The sequence below is a fragment of the Athene cunicularia genome, assembly GCF_003259725.1.
Source record: "Athene cunicularia isolate RWA chromosome 5 unlocalized genomic scaffold, athCun1 chr5_part1, whole genome shotgun sequence".
Lineage (NCBI taxonomy): Eukaryota > Metazoa > Chordata > Aves > Strigiformes > Strigidae > Athene > Athene cunicularia.
In genome coordinates, this window is record NW_020799101.1 from 34,954,273 (window position 1) to 34,961,376 (window position 7,104).

Genomic DNA, 7,104 nt, shown 5'->3' on the forward strand with positions numbered 1-7,104 from the left:
CCCCTGCCACAGGCCGCCTCCGTCCGCTCCCGCCTGGCGGCCTGCGCCGACTGCCCCGGGCCGCCAGCCCCCTGCCCTGAACGCGCCTCACCCGTGCCGGTCGGGTCCACCTTCTTGTGCGGAAAAGCTCTTCGTCCGCCACCATCTCCCCGCCCGAAATGGAGCCTCCGCGGGCCCAGGCTGGGCCCAGCCGGCCTCCTCGCTGCCCAGGTTCCCGCCGGCCTCAAGAGGGCTCGGGACCTCTCTCTACCGGAGCACCAGGAGCGGAGAGGCCCAGGCGACCGCCCCTTCAGCCAGCCCCATTCGGAACTGCAGCCGTCAGGACCGCAGGTGCTGTGGAGTGCCGCGTTGCCTTCCAGCTTGGTGCTGCACAGTGTCAAGAAAGCTTGCTGATACCTAATTATCCTCGAATATTGATTGGTATCAGGAACCTCGCAGCTCTCGCTCCCCACCATGTCTGTAGGCGATGAGTGACGAAGTGCGGTTATGAGTGTGATACTCAAACTGGCTGAGAAATCCATGCTAGCTCCACATTATAGCTGAGTATAAATAGCTTTAGTATTCCTGAGGCTTGGGTGTTACTAAAATCCTCTCTTTGATCTGGTATAACATCTCAGAATATGCCTAAAGCTGGTGAGAATAATGGCTTGATGTAGTGGTAAATGTAGGGAAAACTGAGATTTATTCCACATCTCCCCTCACTTTGCTCCACCTTCCCATCATAAATTCTGACCCAAAGTGTGTGATTTTCTCATGCAACCTCACAGCAGCCCTGTAAAATCTGTCCCTATTATAGGCATGTAAATTTAGGCTTGGCTAAAGTGTCTCAGTTTTCAGGGATGAAGCTAGTCTTTGACAAATTATATCCTTTCTTCAGTAAATTAACTGGGCACAATAATTTGAATTATAATTTGATTATTAAAGCATTTTCTCAGCGTCTGAACAACTCCAAGACTATCTAGACTTAAGCAGAGGCTACGTTACCACTGTTGTGACCGTCTTTTCATTTTATGATATCAAACCTTAAAACAAGGTAATCCATAAAATACCAGCTTATGACACACAATTGGTATACTGCTATTCAATAGCATTAAAAATGAGCTGCAAATATATAATCAAGTCCTTAGGTCAGGCAGTGTTTCATCTCAAAAGTTTCATAACCATATCAATCTGAAAAGTAATTACAGTCTTCCACCATCACTATTCATCCTTTTGGCCCAAAATGCCTGCTGCTTAGGAATCCATTCCGATTTCCAGTCTAATTTTATTCATGTCCAGTTTATTTTTCCAGGGCCAATGGTTTACCCAGAGTTTAAATAGCTTTCACCTTCTATCATGTCTGTTTGCCATAAGAGAACAATTTTATCCTTTCAACATTTTCATTTTGTTAGCTTAACAGTCCTAGTCTCCTATTGCAGGGATAGCCTGTTTGCTTAATCACCGTAACATCACTTTTACCTTCATTTTTGCAGATGTTGCAGTTTCAGTTCAAGCTGTTCTGTGTGCAAATTGTTTAATGTATACATAGTTCTCTTACACATCTGACACTTCAGCTGTGGATATCCAGGTACATATAGTCAATAAGTGTTTTTAAAAATTATTTTCTTTGAGCCTGTGCATGCTGACAAAAATTTTTATCAAAGGAAACAGATGATGTGTTGTTTTAGAGAACATGACAATTACCGGATGATGCACACTTAAAAATGTTTGGGCTTTCCAAAACAGATCTTGCTTTCTTGTGAAGTTTGTTGGAAGCACATAGTTATATACCATATGGATTTTAGAAGATTGCCAGCTACATGTGGCTAAGTAGGATGCTGACACAGTGGCAGAAATGGCAGAAGTGCTTCTTATATGATGTGATCTTATGCTCAGCTTTTAAAGGGCAGAGCAACTGGTTTGTTCAGTCAAGACTGTCAAACAGAATAATATTTTTGTTACTGGGCCTGGTTATTAAATACCTCTTCTGAAAAGAAGTTTTTCTGCAAGTTCACGTAGGGGTCAAATTTTATAATAGTAATGTACTTTCTGTCAGGGGCCCAGTTCTGTTTTCAGAAGCACATAAGCTGTACTCTGGCTGCTTAGCAATGACCATGGACCATCTAGCTGCTAATACTAACAGGTTAAACATCTTAGAGCTCACAGAATCACAGAATTGTCTAGGTTGGAAAAGACCTTGAAGATCATCCAGTCCAACCATTAACCTAACATTGACAGTTCCCAACTCCACCATATCCCTCAGCACTATGTCAACCCGACTCTTAAACACCTCCAGGGATGGGGACTCCACCCCTTCCCTGGGCAGCCCATTCCAACCCCTAACAACCCGTTCTGTAAAGAAATGCTTCCTAAAATCCGGTCTAAACCTTCCCTGGTGCAATTTGAGGCCATTCCCTCTTGTCCTATCGCTTGTTACTTGGTTAAAGAGATTCATCCCCAGCTCTCTACAACCTCCTTTCAGGTAGCTGTAGAGGGCGATGAGGTCTCCCCTCAGCCTCCTCTTCTCCAGACTAAACACCCCCAGTTCCCTCAGCCGCTCCCCGTACGACCTGTGCTCCAGACCCTGCACCAGCTCCGTTGCCCTTCTCTGGACACGCTCGAGTCATTCAATGTCCTTTTTGAGGTGAGGGGCCCAAAACTGAACACAGGAATCGAGGGGTGGCCTCACCAGTGCCGAGTACAGGGGTCAGATCCCTTCCCTGTCCCTGCTGGCCACGCTATTGCTGACACAAGCCAGGATGCCATTGGCCTTCTTGGCCACCTGGGCACACTGCTGGCTCCTGTTCAGCCGGCTGTCAATCAACCCCCCCAGGTCCCTCTCTGACTGGCAGCTCTCCAGCCACTCCTCCCCAAGCCTGTAGCGCTGCTGGGGGTTGTTGTGGCCCAAGGGCAGCCCCCGGCATTTGCCCTTAGTGAAACTCCTGCAGTTGGGCTCAGCCCATGGCTCCAGCCTGTCCAGGTCTCTCTGCAGAGCCTCCCTACCCTCGAGCAGATCAACACTCCCACCCAACTGGGTGTCATCTGCAAACTGACTGAGGGTGTGCTCAATCCCCTCATCTAGATCATCAATAAAGATGTTAAACAGGAGTGGCCCCAAAACCCAGCCCTGGGGGACACCACTCAGGACCAGCTGCCAACAGGATTTAACTCTGTTCACCACAACTCTTTATGCCTGGCCATCCAGACAGTTTTTTTAACTCAGCTCAGTTGTAGTAATTACCATTAAGAATTCCCACTTCTTTTATGTATCTTCCTTTGATTCTGTTTTTGATATGCATACTCTTACCTGCTTTCTGTTGATATCTGGGCCTGGAAAAACTGTCCTCTTATCTAAGGATCCTTATACCTTTTCTAAATACCTTCCTTAGCCTATTTTCTTTTAACTTCCTGATGTCTTCTCTAAATTAAAGAAAAAATCAGTTTCTTGTATTACCTGCAAGGTACTGAAAAATAATTTTTTTTTTTTTTTATAATTTCTTTTCCAACTCCACGTTCCTTTTCATAGTTATTTTGTTTGTGTAAATTTGATTGGTAGAGAAAAGATCCAGAGCTAATAGGGGAGTGCAGGTATACTACACTTGTAGGATACTTTTAACGTATTTGAAGTTTGCATTAACGGTAATTATCTAACATTGCTTATTTTAATCCTCTTGAGCCAAATTTGCTACACGGCTACAATCAGGGAATTTTGGCAGAGGAGCTACATCAAGCTTATTATTGAAGCTTAAGAAAGAAAATGTCATGCTTTTTAAATAATTGTTTGCAATAAATTCAAACCTCAAACAATTTTAGCTGCAGTCCTAATATTGAAAAATATGTACTTGAAGAATTTTTAATATTTTAAAATTTTTGGCAGGCCTAATTAAGTATTTTCAAGGAAAATAATTACCTGTGAGAGATTCTGGTTTATGTAATCTACCTTAGAACAATGTTTTTTACTACTAATACTATGACACATAACGTGATGTGATAGAACGACTTTATGGACAAAAGATGGGGTATTTTCAGTCCTTAGAAACATCATAGTTGCAAATGAATTAAGCAGGTTACCATAAATAAAACCAACCAAGAACTTAGATATACTGCGTCACTTTCTGTACCTGCTGTAAGCGAAGCTCCATGAAACATGAAATGAGGAATGAACACTAAGACATCTAATATAACACCAAGGAGCTATGCTTACCCTTCCCCAACACTTAAGGGCAGATTTTGTACAGTTACTTTCATGCTTCCCTTGTAAATGTGTTCTTTGTGCACTGCTTGACAAGTTTGAATAGTCAAATCATCCAGATGGGAATAAGAGTCTAAATCAATAAGGTAATTATGGTGTAATAGGATTTTATAAGATCTTTTTCTGCAGAAATTTCTGCATGCTTTTCTGCAGAAGTGAAGGAATATAGATCCAAATATATGCAGATGTAACATACAGAAATGTAAACATATCTACATAGAAAAAATAACTTACTAGGTTCTTCCTCTTGTGTTCCCACTTTCAAAATTTATATTGGTATTAAACACATGTTCATTTGTACAGAATTCCAGTGATTGAGTCTGGGTATAGACAAGCTCAGGGGTTCTTTGAATTGTTTCCTTTGCAGTTATCTTGAACTCCAGATTACATGTTTGGTGTCATCTTCACAAACGTAACAGTAGTCTACAGGGAACTTTTTCTTCCAGCTGTTGCATAAGTAGTAGGTAGAATGTATACTGACATTTATGGATCTCCTCCTTGATCCGCCCAATAGATGTCTGGGATGTGTAGTATATGGGATATTTGAGGGGGTGGTAGTTACTTCAAGACTATTCGCTGTTTAATCTTTAACCTGCAGGTTGGAGACAGGATGGCTCAGGCAGTTAGAAATGAATTGCCAACTCTGGGCCAGATTAGTAGGAACAGAATGTTTCCACCATCTGGTGTCTGGTCAGTGACCATATGAGAGAAACCAGTAGCCATCCCTGCTGCTGGTGAAGAGCTTTACAGTTCAAAACCCTCAACAAACCCACTGTGAGAATGATTGCACCACAAACAGCTCCAAATGAACATGAGGACTAAAAATCCCACTAGAAACCTAATGGTCCGGCCTCAGCACACTGAAGGGAGCCTAAGAAAATTTGTCAGTGTGGGCTGTCAGGAGCTGCTGTTTCACTGGGAATATTCACTTTATCGAAAGCTAGTTTTTAAAAAAGCAAGCAACTGATATTTCTTGGCTGAAAATTACAGCAGCTTGTAAGAAAAGTGACTTGATTTTCCTATGATGTGGAAAAGCAGGTATCAACATTCTCCAGAATCCTACCGGTCTTCAAAATGCAACTATCCATCAATAATATTTCTGGTTGGCATATGATGGCACTACTGGAATAGAGTATAGTTCAGCTGAAAGAGAGGCTTTTTGCCTTATTGCAATGAGACAGGTTAGCTCAGGATGCCTTGATAAATTACAAATCAGTACGCCAAGCTGGAATTCTTTGTAACATACAACTTCTGAACACTGCATCCATTTCTTATTTCAGAAATAAAGTTAGATGTAATTACAGAATCTGTGAATTGGGATATTGTCTGAATTAATGTAATCTTCTGAAGCAATTTGCTATCTGAACAAAAAAAAAAAAAAAAGCCAAGTTAAATAGCCACTTAAGAGATAAAAAAAAAAACAAAAACAAAAACAAAAACAAACCACACCAAAAACCAACCAACCAAAAAAAAAACCCAAAAACCATACTGTGATATTCAAAAAAGGTTATATTGAAAATCATTATAATTTGTAACTGTAATACTTTAATGTGGAAATCATAAACCACCACTAACCACTTTAGGGCTTTATTTAATGTTCCTGAAGCAAACCTGTGCTTTTAGGGTGATAATTTTGAGAGAAACTAAACACCTAGCCCTTAATAAAGAGACTTAAGAAAGTGTGTGACTAATTTAGGATCTGGTTTTCTGGGTTGCTAACACTATTTGGGTTTGTTTGAAGCCAGACACTTGAATGACAATTATCATCGTTTCAGACCCAAAATTAATCATACGATGAGGCACTAATACGGTACGCATTCATCTTCGCATCAAGATTGTGCCGTGTCCCGTAAGACCGAATTCAAAATTCCTTTCCGCCGCCACTGGCCAGCAGGTGGTGCCACCCGGCCGCCGCCGCCGCCCGGCCCAGGCCTCGCCCTGCTGAGCGCTGCTCTGGGTTGCCGCTAGGCCCGGCAGCGGGGTTCCGTCCGGCGCGGCAATACTGGTTTAGCTTTTAAAAAGATGGAATAGCAAGAAACGTACATTTCGAAAATAGTTGCTTTTTGTTCACTTGTTCTCCCTTGTCTTAGCTTTTTTGTGTTTTGAATCCTTGGTCCGGTTTCTTTATGCATCTATGTACTTAACACTCTCCTCTTCCTTCATTTTATTCTCTTTCTCAGTAATTGATTATTCTGCCTGCTCCTCCTTACCATTTAATCCTTTTTCTTAGTCTGGAACTTCTCTCAGACATCCTTACTGCAGATGCTATTTGTTTTTAGATTATCAAAAAAAAAGAAGAAAAGAGAGGCATCATTAAGATATGCTAAAAGTAACTCCAAATAAAAGCTGGTATCCATTTTTCAAACATTCTTTTTGAATAGCTTTACTGAAATTGATATGCTCTTGCAGTTGTGACAGCTTCATTAAAAAAAAAAAAAAATCTTATTAAAAAAATACAAATTAAAAAAACCCTTTATATTTAGTGTTATATTCCTGTGGTTATTTATCTTCTGGCAATTTCCTACCTCATGAGCTATGGATCACCCAGGTGTCATAACCCTTGAATAATTTTTCTCATTCACAATATTTGAGGAACAAAGCACATTTTCTTTGTAACAAGTGTAGTGAGTTAATTACTGTTAATAGTTTATAAGGGCAGTAAGCTTTTAAAATAAACAAGCTTTGTAAAATGTTGTAACTCAGGGTGGCATAAGGTAAAGATTGGAATTCTTTTTCTGTGTGTACGGCAAGAATCTTCAGATTTCAGTAACCCGCTGTGGCGGGTGTGATCTTACCTATGGTTTGTATACCAGGGTTTGACTTCCACAGCAGCTACAGAGTTCATAATGGCTTTATGTTCTAGGATACAAAGA